Source organism: Cupressus sempervirens, chromosome 4 (genome assembly GCF_028749045.1).
Source record: "Cupressus sempervirens isolate cs-2001-9-10 chromosome 4, ASM2874904v1, whole genome shotgun sequence".
NCBI lineage: Eukaryota > Viridiplantae > Streptophyta > Pinopsida > Cupressales > Cupressaceae > Cupressus > Cupressus sempervirens.
Genome location: NC_143121.1, coordinates 292,882,112 through 292,898,793, shown reverse-complemented (window position 1 = coordinate 292,898,793; position 16,682 = coordinate 292,882,112).

Genomic DNA, 16,682 nt, shown 5'->3' with positions numbered 1-16,682 from the left:
GATACCTAGATATCCTTTCTTAAGTGCATACTTGGTATTAGTATAGCCTCTTATGTTATCCCTTATCTTTTTAGGTTTGTATTCTTTAAAAATGTTTACATTGATTAGAGATACAACTTGATCTTTGTATTGTTTATATTATAGAGATCTCTCATTATCATCTTCCTTCATGTTATCACTTCTTATAAGTATAGCATGCTTCTCCTCTATATTTTCACTCATTTCTCTACAGATCATATTATTTTATGGTACATCTTTATCTTTGGGTATGAAAAGTTTCAGGTTGATTTTTCTTTTACGTAACAAATGAATTTTTATATATTAGATATTAATTTTTTTCATTTTGTAATCATCTATATCTTACATTGAATGTGATATCTTTTGTTACGCTCTTATTATATTTAGAGTAAGTTATCCTCTGATGTTTTCTTTTTTATCCTTCGATGACACGACATTATTCTATTATATTTCTTGTTGATATTGGAGGCTTTGTACATAAATATCAGTTTTTTCGTACATCTTTTATATATCATGAGACATTATGTCCTAATATTATCAAGACTTTCTTTCTTGTTTCACGCTTGGGGAAAAATTCCTTTTTGTGTATTCTTTCTCTTTATCTATCTATGTATTGGCTTTCCTTAGTATAGTGGCATTTTCTTATAATGTAGCACTATTTTCCTATAAGGAAAGGTGTCTCGATAATCACACTTTCTTGTAGAAGAGATGCATGTCTTTGGTCATCACCTCTTCTTTATATTGATAACTATGTTTATTATAAATATTTAACCTTACATAGTGCTCTAAAGCTTGTTAGTTTTCTTCCAAGGATCCCTATTTTTCAACTACATAGGGGGATAAATACTTGTACCATTTTTCTTCTTGGATGTTTTATATTTTTTATATCTATGGATACACAATTATCCTAAGGATGGGGTCATACATGAACCCTATTTGTACATAGTTTCCATGAAGCACAAACATAGATTCTGAGTATGGCTTAGACTACTCTAGCCTTAAGTGTTTGGCATGACTTCTACAACACCTTCAAATATATGCATTTTGGCTTCATGTCTCTTTTGAAAACACAAGAACATATGCTAAGACTCATACATATGGGTAACATACTTCAATTTTCTAAATCCTATTTTGATAGTAGTGACATATCTCCATCTTAAGGACACACATGTCTTTTTTTATCCTTTCTGGGTGAATCTCTCCTAGCATAACACACACATACTCACTCCATGGTGATACCTAGAAATTTTCTCATGGATAAACACATATATATACATGCATGTACATACATGCATAATCCCTGCAAAGGAAACTAGAATTGACTATCAGAAACACAAACCCACTAGACCATTTGATCATGGTTTTTGTTCTCAGGATTGACCATTAGGCACAGAAGCCTATTATACCATAAAATAATTCCTCAATATGATTCATGGTAAGAAACAAAAACTTTATCAATAACTGTCTCTCCATCTTCATTCTCTCATGTTGATGGGATACAATCATGAGAGAGACGGTCCTTTGTGATACTCATTCCTTTATTATATAATTATATTATATCTTATATTTTTTAATAGCCTTCTAAATATGATATTAGTGAGTGATCAATTTTCTTAGCTAAGGTCTATTTAGCTCTTTTATTTGGGCTTTAGTACTCATCCTTTTTGTGTTTTTTCTTCTTTGGTTTCCTTTTGTTTTCTTTGGTTTTGTTTTTCTTTATTTTTGTGCCATTATGCATGGGAATGGAGTCAGGATCCTAGGTTTGGGAACTTATGTCCTCAATATTATTGATGTTTTACCTCAATGTGAAACTTTCTATATTCTCTCCTTCCTTTACCAAGAGTTTGACATGCCTCATAATCCCACTAAAGTTGGGGTGAAATGTATTGTCTTAAAGTATACATGCTTTATTTTGAGACCTTTTAGACCTATTTAGTTTGGTTTTAGTCTCTTTTCATCCTCTCCTCTTACATTTCACTTTCCTTCATTATATTTTTCTTCTTGATATAATCTTTTATATGTCATTTTGATACCCTTTCAATGACCATATCTCATATTTATATCACCATCTTCCAATTTCATACTACGCCCTTAACATTATTGTATATAGGGTTTTGAATAGTCAACTTGTTGCTATCTTAATCCTTAATTAAGTCATGCTATCATTATTATATTATAATGTACATAGGTAGGTCAGCCTAGGTGTTATGAATGGTTGTGTCTATTCAAATTAAGCATAATTAGGTATACATAGGAGTTTGTGAGTCTTATTTCATCATTGCATTGTGATGTGTGTTCTCATTGGAGATATTTGGAGGTTTCCCCATTGAAGTGACCTATTACTCTAAGATATTATCAAATTTTTATATAATATTTCATATTATTTCTTCTATTGTGCATGTTATTTCATTACAAGTGGTACCAGAACATGATCTTGGCACCATAGAGGCAAGATTTTTTCTCAACATTGGGGCGATTTTGGGAAGAGCATAACGTTCAAATTTTAGAAAAAATTTCAAAGATTTTAAAATGTTTTTTGAAGACCGTCTTAAATAAACCATAGTATAAATTTTAGAGGAATTGTAGCAAATTTGAGGAAATTATTGTAGAATTACTATTTCTACACAATTATTTAAGATCTTCATATCTCTCAAACCCTACCGAATTGGAGTATAACATGTATTGGGTATTTCAATACATAATAGAGGAGCATAAATTCAAATCTTGGATAAATTGAAAAACAAAAATTAATGAGATATTGTAAAATTAGGAAAATTCTATCTCAAGGCAGCAAATTTGATATTAAAAAAAATTGAGATTTTTTCTGAGTAAGGATTTCTTGGTCCAAGTAAATTACAGTAAAATTTAAATAAATCAAAGAATTTACATTTGATTTGTGTGATTTATTTCAATAACATTGGTTTCCATCATGATGTGGCCTCGAACAAGAGGCAAAAAGAATTCTTCCACACTAGGGAAATCCTAAAATAAAGATTACGAAGCAATAGAGGATAGTAATCCCAATGAGGAACTTAGTAACTTCAATGAAGAGGTTAAGAAGGATATGTGTTACCTACGAGGAGATATATTAAATATAAAAAGCATGTTAGGCACCTATATGAATGAAACAAGGAAGGATCTCTCAAGCAATCAAGGTGAAACCTCCAAGTTGACTAATAATGACACAAATTTTATTAAATCCTACGGGATCTAGGAAATTTTTTTCCAAAGGTGGATATGTGTAAATTTGATGGCAAGGATCCTCTAACATGGATAAATCAAATGGATAATTTTTTTGAAGCATATCAAATCCCATATGGACAAAAGGTTATGATGGCTTCCTTATATCTAGAACCAGAGCAAGTCATTTGGTATCGTTGGCTTTGTACTCATAGGAGGACAAAGGGTCTCACTGTATCACGATCAATTTTGGTAGAAGAACTCGAAGAACATTATAGCAATAGTGTGACAAAAAACTTCTTTAGCTAACTTTCTAAGATTCAACAAATGAGATTAGTTAAGGATTATATTCAAAAATTCCAAAATCTATCCTTAAGAGTGGATACAATTATAGAGGAGAAATTGAATGATTTATTCTTGGGTGGTCTCAAGGATCACATTCAACATGAGGTATGCATGCTTTGTCCCAGTTCAGTAAATGAGTCTTTTATATTGGCACACATGGTAGAGGAGAAGTTTTTTATTCCTAGAAAGCAAGGGAATAATGTGACAAGAGACAAAGAATATTCAACACCTTATCTTCCTCAACCTACTAGGTTAACTCCACAACAAATTGAGGAGAAAAGAGAAAAAAGGTTGTGTTTCAATTGTGATAGAAAATATAGTTGAGGACATAAATGTAGTGAAAAGAAATTGTTCTATATTGAAGGTCCAAGTGAGGAAGAAGAGGATGAGCCCATATTAGAGGGGGATAGGGATTCAAGTGAGGAATCACATGATTCTCAACCAATCATTTCATGTCATGCACTTTCAGGTTTCAGTGCACCACAAAATCTCAATGTAGTGGGTTTCTTAAAGAAGTAGAAAGTAATAGTGTTGATCAACTTAGGTAGTACTCATGATTTCATCAACAAAAAGTTAGCAAATCTTTTAAATTGTTTTATATATCTAAGCCTAGAGTTTCAAGTTTTGATTGTAGATGGGGGCACAGTTAGTTGTTCAGGGAAGTGTCATAGCATCAAATTATCCATGAGAGATTATTAACTTTATACCCCAATGTATGCAATATCCATGGGTGTAGAAAATATTATTTTGGGAGTAGAATGGCTTACTACATTGGGAAAAATTGAGATGAACTTCCAATAACTATTCATGTGATTTCAATCACAAGGAAAGGTAGTGGATCTAAGGGGATTGAAGGAAAAATCCCCATAGATGGTAAGCTCTCATTGTAAAAAATTCTTAAGAAAGGTGTAGATGGATTTGTGGCCTAGCTATGTTCATTAAAAATCTCTCAATCTAATGCTCTTACTCATCCAGATTTACAAGCAATAATTGATCATCACTCAGTGATTCTTGGAGATATGCCTAAAGGACTTCCTCCTAAGAGGGATCATGACCGTGCCATACAAATAGTTCTAGGGAGTCAGCCACCTAACATGAGGCCTTATAAGTACCCACACATAAAAAAAAGTGAGATAGAAAAAATTGTTGAAGAAATGCTAGAGGCAAGAATTATCAGGCATAGCCAAAGTGCTTATGCCTCACCTATTGTGTTGGTGTGTAAGAAGTATGAAACTTGGTGCATGTTTCTAGATTATAGAGTGCTCAACAAGTACACCATTAAAGATAAGTTCCCTATTCCAAACATTAATGAACTTTAGATTAAGGAGGAAGATATTTGTAATACATCATTTCAAACTCATGAAGGTCATTATGTATTTTTGGTGATGTCATTTGGTCTTGCAAATGCACCATCTACATTCTAAAGTTTGATGAATTCCATTTTTTAGAATTTCTTGACAAAGTTTGTGTTAGTTTTTTTTGATGATATATTAATTTATAGAAAGACTTGTGAAGAATATTTGCAGCATGTAGATCAAACATTACAATTACTTGATGATTATCAACTCTATGCTAAGTCATCCAAGTGTGCTTTTGGTCTTAAGGAGGTAGAGTATTTTGGACACATAGTTTCACATGAAGGAGTAAAGGTGGACCCTAACAAAATTAAGGCTATCATGGAATGACCTATTCCAAAAACTATTAAGAAGTTGAGGGATTTCTTGGGATTGATAGGATAATATAGAAGATTTGTGAAGAATTATGGTCATATAGCAGCACCCCTTACAACTCTATTGAAAAATGATTCTTTTCATTGGAATGAATCTGCTAATGTATCATTTGAGCAATCAAAGAAGGTTATGTGTACAACTCCAATGCTTTCCACTCCAAACTTCACCAAGGAATTCATTGTGGAATGTGATGCTTTTGTAAATGGGATAGGAGAAATTCTCATACAAGAAGGTTGACCAATTGATTTTGAGAGTCATCAATTAAAAGGTAAAAATCAACTTTAACCTATTTATGAGAAGGAAATGTTAGCAATCCTTCATGTAGTTAAAAAATGGTGGCCTTATTTAATGGGTTGACACTTCAAGGTTAATACAAATCATGATAGCCTAAAATATTTTTTGGAACAAAGAATATCATCAAAAGAGAAACAAAAATGGGTCACTACGATGTTGGGATATGACTTTGAAATTTTATACAAAAAAGGGAAGGAAAATATTGTGGCCAATCCACTTTCTAGGAAGGATGAAAAAGATGAAGCCTTATTGTTTTCCCTTTCAATATTACAAAAAAATTGTGTGGTAGAAGCCAAAGAATAGTGGAAAAATGGTGTTGCAACAAGTAATCTCATCCAGCAATTAAAAAGTAACACAAGTAGTTTAGATAACTTTTGTTTAAAGGGGGATATTATTTGGTATAAAGACCACTTGTATCTCTATAGGAATTCCACTCTTAAACACAAGATTCTCAAAGAACTACATCAGTCCCCAATTTGTGATCATTTGAGATTTTTGAAGACATATCATCGGGTCAAGAAAGAATTTTTTTTGGGAAGGGCTAAAAGGTGATGTTCAAAAGGTTGTGGCTAATTGTTTGGTTTGTCAAAGAAATAAGGGGGAAATAATTAAGAGACCATATTTTTGCAGCCTTTATCAATTCCTAGCCAACATTGGGAAGAGGTATCCATGGACTTCACACAGGGCTCCCCAAATCTAAAGGTCATAATGTCATATGTTTGATATAATTGATTAATTGTGTGTTGTCTTTGATGTTACAAAAATATCATATTAGACTACAAATAGTGCATGCCAAGCTCACTTGGTCAGTGAAGATAATTTTCCTAGTCTACCAAGCATTCATAAATTTACTCTATACAGAAGGTAGTATCTACTGAGCTCACTTGGGTGTTGAAGGAAGTTATGCAGAAAAGAATGTTAACTGAGCTCACTATGTTAACAAAGGGAAAGTTGAATAGAGTTAGTGCTAACCAAGCTCACTTAGTTTCCAAAGGAATTTTATAATTTCATAATGTTAATTAAGCTTCTATTGGTTAACTCAAGAAATCTCTTCAGAATCATTTTCTACCAAGCTAGGTCGGCTACCAAAGGATTTTCTTATTTTGGCATGTAAAGCTTAAATATTTTATCTATTGATTATAGCCAACTGAGGTGATGAATATTGGTTATTCTAATTTTTATTTGAGCTGACTTGACAATCTAGAAGGTATAAGTAAAAGGTCAAGTTGTGATTTCAAAGTGTGAGATGCAAGTTGCATAAGTTGAAAGAGATAAGAAGAGGAAGCAATCTTGAAGGATAAGTTGATATCCTTGTGGAGCAAAAAAGTTTTATTTTATCATGAAGGATTAAGTATGAACTAGATTAGAGATCTATAATTAGTAATTGATTTCCTTCACAATTAGGTCATTTCATTGTTACTCTCTAGCCCTTGTAGCAGTGAAACTAAAATCTCTTACCAAAGTTTCTTTAACAACCATTTGTAAATCCTCTAACAAGGTGGAAATTCCTTTGAATTTTTTCAAGACCTCTTGCAAGGCCACTCCTAACAAGGTGATTAAATCCTTTAATAGGGTCACACCTAACAATGTGTTTTGTAACCTTTAACAGGGTTGGCTCCTAACAGGGCTCACTTCAAAAGAGTGAAAAACAGTAACTAGTTACATTGGTGGTTTTTCCCAAAATGGGTTTCCACAATAAATCCTAGTGTCTCATGTGTTCATGTTATTTCTTTCATGCCTAGAAGTAATTACTGATAATATCTTAATATTTTCTAAAGTAATTCACACTCTACATTTATCGAGTTACAATAATTTTTTTGTGTTTACCAAGTATCAACAGTAATTAGTTTTACTAGTCTAGATTTTATTTCAAATCTAAGAGATCTAGGATTTATTTTAGTAGTAACTGATTCACCCCTCCCCTCTTAGTTACTCCTCTTATATGCCTAAATATGTCAGAAGGCATCATGCACCTGATTAAATCATTGGAGACAAATCAAATGGAACAATGACAAGAAGTAAACTAAAAGGTACATGTTTACTTGCTGAATTTGAACCTAGAATTGTTAAAGATTCACTAGAAAATGAAACTTGGATTAAGGCCATGAATGAAGAAATAGAAAAGATAGAGAAGAACAAAACTTGGACTCTTGTACCAAGGCCCAAAGATAAAAATGTGATTGGTACAAAATGGGTAATTAGAAATAAGTTGAATGAAGATGGAAAAGTGTCAAGAAACAAAGCAAGATTTGTATGTAAAGGTTATTCTCAAGAAGAAGGTATTGATTATGGTAAAACTTTTGCCTCTATTGCAAGACTAGATGGTTTCATGACTTTACTGGCTTATGCAACTCACAGAGGATTCAAAGTATATCAGATGGATGTTAAATCTACATTCTTGAATGGAATTCTTGATGAGGAAGTCTACATTAAATAACCAGAAGGTTTTGTTGATCCAGATAAAAGGGACATAGTCTGAAAATTACACAAAGCACTATATGGTCTAAAACAAGCTCCTAGAACCTAGTATGAAAGATTACATAACTATTTGACATAGATTGGTTTTCAAAGAACAAATCAGAGTAGTAGCCTGTATATCAAGGAAGGAATAGATAGGAAGATTTTTTTGGTACAAATATTTGTGGATAATACTCTATTTATAGGAAATGATGACTTGTGCAAAGCATTCTCAGAATAAATTAATAAAGAATTTGAGATATCTACGTTTTGTGAAATTAAATTATTTGTTGTATTGTAGATACAACAGAACAAGAATGGTATCTATATTACTCAATCTAAGTACATCAAAGAGATACTCAAGAATTTTGGGATGGAGGATTCAAAACTAGTTGGTACCCTCATGTGTATTGGACTTAAGGTTACCAAAGATGATGACTCCAAAGGAGTAGATCATACCTTATACAGATCAATGATTGGAAAATTACAGTATGTAGTACATGCAAGGCTTGATATTGCCTTAGTAATTGGGATAGTGGAAAGATTCTTAGCCAAACCTAGAGAAAACTATATGATGGCAATAAAAAGAATCTTGAGATATCTGAAAGGTACTGAAGACTATGGCTTATGGTACAAACTTGGAGGCAACCTTGACCTAAAAGTATTTACTGATGCTAATTGGGCAAGAAATCTTGACGACAGAAAGAGCACCGGTGGTGGAGTATTCTTTCTTGGCAAAAGGCTAGTATCTTGGACAAGCAAGAACCAAAACTACACATCCCAATCCATAGCAGAAGCAAAATATGTAGCTGCAGTAGTGAATTGCTCTAACATTGTTTAGTTCAAACAATTGTTGGAAGGAATGAAGGTTCAAATCAAAGAGCCAATAGTGATGAATTGTGAGAACACTAGTGTAATCAATGTATCAAAGAATCTATTGATGCATTCCAAAACAAAGCACATTGCTATAAAATATCAATTTGTAAGAGAATTAGTATGGGACAAAGAAATCATAATGGAATATGTACAGACAAAAGAACAAATTGTACATGTATTCACTAAACCATTACCTAAGGATGCATTTTTGTATCTAAGAGGTAAGCTAAGGGTCATTCCCCTATCTAAAGCTCACTAAATAAAATTTAGTGATACATCAATAAAAACTAAGTTAAAGATCAATCAGTTGATGTATTATTGACAAAAACATATTGCAAATGAATCTATACTCAAGGTACATTAATACTAATTAGAATTATCTTTGGCATGTGTTGTCAAAGAGGGAGAAGTTTACTATCATATCTTTCTGAAATTTTGTAGAGGGAGAAGTCAAGTAGTTCCTTCACAGAGGGAGAAAAATCAAAGAGGGAAAACTTTCTGACAAAGGGAGTCTTGTTCTCAAAATTTCATTGTTCTATGACATGTGTTGCCATCAATACCAAAGACAGAGATTGTTGGATACAATTGATTAATTGTGTGTTGTCTTTGATGTTACAAAAATGCCATATCAGTTGATAGAAAGTGCATGCCGAGCTCACTTGGTTAGTGAAGACAATTGTCCTTGTCTACCAAGCACTCTTGAGTTTACTCTATACAAAAGGAAGTATCTACCGAGCTCACTTGAGCATCAAAGGAAGTTATGAAAAAAAGATTTTTAACTAAGCTAACATGGTTAACAAAGGGAAAGTTGAATAGAGTCAGTTTTAACCAAGCTAACTTGGTTGCCAAAGGAATTTTATAAGTTCGCAGTGTTAACCAAGCTTCTATTGGCTAACATAGGAAATCACTTCAAAATCAGTTTCTACCAAGCTGGGTCACCTACCAAATGATTTTATTATTTTGGCATGTAAAGCTTAAATATTTTATCTATTGATTCTAGTCGACTGAGGTAATGAATATTGGTTATTCTAAATTGTATTTGAGCTGACATGACAATCTGGAAGGTATAAGTAAAAGGTCAAGTTGTGATTTCAAAGTGTGAAATGCAAGTTGAATAAGTTCAAAGAGATAAGAAGAGGACGCGATCTTGAAGGATAAGTGGATATCCTTATGGAGTAGAAAAGTGGTATTCGATTAGGAACAATCAAGTATGAACCAGAGCAGAGATCTATAATCAGCAATTCAGTTGCTTCATAATCAGGTCATTTCATTGTTACACTCTAACCATTGTAGTAGTGAAACTAAAATTTCTTAACAAAGTTGCTTTAACAGCCATTTGTAAATCCTCTAACAAGGTGGCAATTCCTTTGAATTGTTTCAAGACCTCTTGCAAGGCCATTCCTAACAAGGTGATTAAATCCTTTAATAGGGTCACACGTAATAGTGTGTTTTGTTACCTTTAATATGGTTGGCTCCTAATAGGGCTCACTTCAAAGGAGTTAAAAATAGTGACCAGTTACATTGGTAGTTTTTTCCTAATTGGGTTTCCACATTAAATCCTGGTGTATCATGTGTTGATGTTATTTCTTTCATGCTTGCAAGTAATTCACCCTCTGCATTTACCGAGTTACAACAATTTCTGTGTGTTTACTGAGTATTAATAGTAATTAGTTTTACTAGTCTAGATTTATTTTCACGTCTACAAGATCTAGGATTTATTTTAGTAGTAATTGATTCACCCCTCCCCTCTCAGTTGCTCCTCTTAAATATCCAATAGTCACCATGGTAGTATTTGATCGCCCCCCTAAATATCCACATTTTATTGTATTATCACATCCATTTACACCAAGTATAGTGGCAAAAGTTTTCTTGAAGAATATCCAAAAGCTACATGGTACACCTAAGGTTATTGTTAGTGATCATGATCCTATCTTTACTAGTCAGGTTTGGAAAGATTTATTCCCATATTTGGGTACTCAATTGGCTCATAGTTCTTCATACCATCCATAATCAGATGGGCGAACTAAGGTAGTTGATAAATGTTTGGAAGGATATCTACGTTGTTTCACTTCTGAAAAATAATCTCACTAGGTAGATTGGTTACCTCTTGTAGAATGGTAGTACAATACTTCTTTCCATAGCTCATTAAAAATGTCTCCATTTTGGCACTTTATGGATATCATCCTCTTTCCATCACATCATCATTAAAGGTGTCACCAAGTTCAAGCAGTAGACGATCACTTGCTTCATCAATAACAGGTACTTTCAAGACTCAAGGAGAATTTATCTATGACACAAAATCAAATGAAACAACAAGCAGACCAACATCGTAGTGAAAGAAATTTTGAAGTTGAGGATTGGGTCTTCTTGAGATTGTAGCCTTATAAACAAATCTCAATGAAGCAACAAAAAAAGAATAATAATTTGTCTCCAATATATTATGGACCATACGAAATCATGCAAAATATTGGTAGTGTTACCTACAAGCTTGAGTTGCCACCAATAACAAAGATACATCCAATTTTTCGTGTTTCTTGTTTGAAGAAGGTAATTGTGCAGAATATTCCTACTCAAATAGTACTACTAGAACTTGATGAAGAAGGAAGAGTAATTTTGGAACTAGAGTGCATTCTTCAAACACACACGAAGAAACTAAGGAACAAAACCCTGGCTCAGTATCTTATCCAATGGAAGAATTTAGTAGTTCAAGAGGCCACATGGGGGGATGAGGAGTTCATTCAAAAGAATCCACACTTGGTTAGCATTGAGGACAATGCTTCTTTCAAGAGAGGGGGCATGCTATGCCATTAATATTATTGTATATAGGGTTATAAATATTCAACTTGTGGTTATCTTAATCCTTAATTAAGTCATGTTATCATTATTATATTATAATTTAGGTAGGTAGGTTGGCGTAAGTTTTATGAAGGGTTTTTTCTATTCAACCTAAGCATAATTAGGTACATATAGGAGGTTGTGATTCTTATTTCATCATTGTATTGTGAAGTGTGTTCTCATTGGATATAATAGGACATTGCCTCCTTGAAGTGGCCTATTACTCTCAGCTATTATCAAGTATTTATATAATATTTCATATTATTTATTCTATTGTGCAAGTTATTTCATCACATTTCACCTAGATACTACGTCAAATCACTTTATGTGGCGCCCATGACTAGACCACCATGACTAGGTCAACTTAGGTTTACCTAGTCCTAGACTAGGTTTACCTAGGTTGACCTAACTCCTAACTATTTTAGAGTTGATGTCCCAAAAAACCTCAAGGTTTTAATTAGTTTGTGATTGATACCATTTGACCTATCCTATTTTCTTTCCTAGAAACTATTATAAAAGGGAGCTTGGGGGCTTCATTTTTAGATCTTATTCTCAAATTATCTTCTCTACACAAGTAATAAAATATTCAAGGAAATCTTCTTTAAGAAAGAATCTTCAAGCATTCAAGTCCAAGCATCTCCTTCTTGCATCAAGATTCTTCCTTGAAGGTTGTAGTGGAGTTTGGCTCTAAGGAGAAGATCCACCATTAATATCTATTAAAGTTCTTCTATTATTTATCCATGTCGCATCACATACATTTCCATACATTATGTTCTAGATTCTTACAGTTTCTTTGAGTCAAGAATATTACACTTAAATACTTTATCCTATCAAACAAAATTTCATCTTACAGGATTGGGAGAAAAAGGAACTATAGATATAGAACCTATAGTTCACAATATTTCTAAAGACATTGTCACTTCTTCCTTGTTTTGTTTCATCATACATATCATTTTCATGTCACTATTATTACTAATATAGAAATATCACTCCATATTTTATCTTGCATCTCCATATTCTCATATTTATATACTTTCTTTTCAAATCTTTAGTGAATCCCTAAAGTGTGACTTCTAACATAAAAGACTAAGGTATTGTGATCATAACATTTTATCTTATGTTGGATCCTAGATTATTCATCTTTAGATAGGGGAATTACCCCTTACTTAACTCTTAGATACTCATAAGAATACTTAGGTAATCCTTTTTTGAATGTGTCAGCTATCTTCTCTTTTGTGTTCACATGTTCCTCTCTCACTTGTTTGTCTTGAAATAGCTATCCAAAGTAATGAAACTTGACGAATTTTTTTTTTTCTTTGTATGCATCAAAGGGTTCTTAGATATGTTTATATCACTTGTATCATCACAATAAATCACCATACATTTTATTGATCTCTTCTTTCATTCCTTTCAACAATTGCTAGATCTGCAACATGTTTGAACAATTAACTATTAAAATAGAATATTCAACCTCTATTACAGATAAAGAAATACAACTTTCATTCTTTCTTTTCCATGAAATAAATCTACTCCCTATAAATAAATAACCTCCTCTTGTACTATATATATCATCAATATTCCATGCCCAATCAACATTTGTGTAAACCTTCAGTTCAAACTTGTCACTCTTTTTGTATGATTATCTAGTCTTATGTTCCTTTCAGATATCTCATGATCATATTCACTACCATCATATGATTTTCTCTTGGATTAGAGAAAAATATAGCAACAATACCAACAACTAATGCAATGTCAACACTTTTATGTACAACATATTAAAAAATTTCAAGCATTGACATATACAATGTTTGATTTACCTTAGTAGAATCATCATTATTTGAGAGCTTATGTCTAGTCACCAAAGGTGTTCCAAATGGTATTAAATATCTCATTCCAAAGGTCTTCAAAATTTCCTTGATATACTTGATTGTATAATGTAGATACTTTTCTTCATTTGATAAACTTGCAAATATTTAACGAACTTGATCTCTCTGGACATTGACATTTTTAATTCTTTCTTCATGTCATTGTAAAATTATTTACACAATAGATATTGTCCTTCAATTATGATATCATCAACAAAAAATTCAGCTAGTATTATCTTACTTTCAAATTCACTTTTCAAGTTTGCATTTCTATTGTCATTGGTTCTTGCAAAACAAGTTCTCACCAAATAAGTGTGTAAAATTTCATACCATGCTCTAGGATCTTGGTGGAAACCATATAAAGATTTATGTATTTGACATACCATATTCCTCTTGCAAGGATCAAATAACCCTTCATGTTGTTCAAGATAGAACTCTTCCTTTAAGATTCTATTTAGAAGCATAGATTTAACATTCATTTGGTATACCTTGAATTGTTTATAAGAAGCATATTCAAGAAAATTTCTCACTCCTTCCAACCTTGAAACTAGGGTAAGATTTTCTTTTTAATCAACTCCTTCTTGTTCATATCCCTTACAAAGTAGTCTTTCTTTGTTCATTGTGACTTCACCTTTCTCATTTAGCTTGTTTCTAAAAATCCACTTGGTTTGACTCACGTTTGTATTCTTCATCCTTTGTTCCAATTTCCATGCCTTATTCTTTTCTATCTGATCAATTTCCTTATTCATTGCCTTGATCTAATCTACATTATCCAAAGCATATTTAACAAACTTGGGTTCAAACTTACAAAAAAAAAATGTATCATTCTTCAACTTTCTTCTTGTCACAGATCCTGAATACTTGTATCTAATGATTTAGTCTAATGTAGGATTCCTCCTTACATAGTTTTCCAATATAGGTCCATGCCTTCTTTCTTCTTGTTGTACCTCACTTAGTTTAGCTTATCTATCTTCTTCCATTATCTCTAGCTACAAATATGCACTACCTTTCATGTGCTTAGTCTCCTCACTCTGATGTTCAACTCCTACATTCTATGATTTTGATCATATAACCTAATTCTTAGCCATCTATTGATGCTCAAACAATGTTTGAGTTGAACATTGGAAGTGCCTAGCTGTTGATGCTTGATAACCACCTTTCTAGTTCAGCTAAGGTACTAAGTTCACCTTCATAAATATACACAAAATTTATGTAATCTTCAAGTTCTTTCTTGCATTCCTCTTCATTCTTTTCTACAAATTCATAAACTCTAACATTTTCACTTTCTATAATTTTGTTAGTATTAGAATTCAATCAATTTTAAGGTTTTCTTTTAGTGGAATATCCTAGAAAAGTACCTTGATCACTTTTTGCATCAAGTTTTCCTTTCCTTGCATGTATTTCAATATGTAAAAAATGCTTCCAAAAACTTTGAAATAATTGCCATTACGTGCATATCCATACCAAATTTTAGAAGGGGTTTTTTGTGTAGATTTCTTGTCTTAAATTCAATTCAATGAATAAATATCTCTACTTATACCTTCCCAATACTTTTGTGACTTAGTTTTGGCCATCATCAGTGTTTTGGCATAGCCCATGATTAATCGATTCCTTCCTTCAACTATTCAAGTATGTGGTGAAGTCCTTTGGGGTGAATCAATTATCCAAGGTCCAGATGTAAAATTATAAATTTTCACAACTTCGTGAATCATAAAATATTTTCATCATGCATGCATCCATTAGATTATGCAATCACTTAAACTTGTGGGCTACTATTAAATTAAATTTTTTTAAATGTAAACATGAAAAATAACATATTAAATATCACACTTGACACAATGATTATCATGGAAACCCAATTTGGGAAAAACTACTAGTAACATGGTACTCTTTCTCAAACTTCTGAAGTGATGCCCTATGAAAGGCCAACCTAATTAAAGGTTACAATACACAATATTAAATGTGATTCCTAAGTCACATTTAAAGGATTTCAATCACCCTATTAGGAGTGAGCACTATTAGAGGAATTTAGATCATTCACTTGGAATGTCACTCAATTAAAGGATTTACAAATGACTATTAGGTCAAGCTTAATCCAAAATATTTACCCTGGATTGATACAATTATTAGAGAGTAATAGTAAGGCTTGATTTGATAACAATTTACAACTCCATTTGCATATTAAAGATCTTTGTTTCAGCCCTCTATTTTTCTTGGCTTTCACACACTTTAGCTCTGATAGCTTGTTCACCCTTCAAGAATTAACTAGCTTTTCATGCTCGATGCATGCTACATTTATCAACATCTTTTGTAAAATCACTCGGAACGAACTAAATTTTACTAGTGCTCAGCATCAACTAAAATTTATTCGACATCCATAATTTCACTTGGCTTACATTGAAATTGAATTTTGTTCAGCTCCAACTGATTTCTACTTGTCTTGCACTAACTCTTCTTAGCACCTACTGTACAAATTGTTGAGCTTGGAAAAAAAACTTTGTTTAACTTATTCTTCTAAACTTAATCAATGTAACCAACTTTTACAACCTTAATTAGATTATCAATGCACTATAATATCATTGTCTTAATTGATTCTTATACACCATTTCCATATCACAACTCAACCTTTCCTCTAGGTGCTATTGTTACATCAATTGATCAAATCCTCTTCATCAATCAAATCAATGATACTACTTAAATCATATAAGCAATTTTCTTACCAGCAAATAGAAGGTTTGACATCAGTGACAAAACAATGATTGAAACACATTTATAATACTTGTATCAATTTGTTTTCAACATTTACCACCTCTATCTGATCTCAAAGGCTTGAAACATTTTACTATTTCCTTCTCAAGTCTAGCCAAATCCCACTTTAACATTTGAAATGCACCAATTTTTTATTTTAGAAACATCATAGTCATCATTCTAGAGAAATTTTCAACATATAAAATAAAATTATTTCTCACCATAAAATGTTTACATTATAATATGGCCATATAAATTAGTATGAACCAATTCCAAAATATTATCAAAACAATAGGTCTTCCACTTGAAACTAAACTTTGTAATTTTTCACATT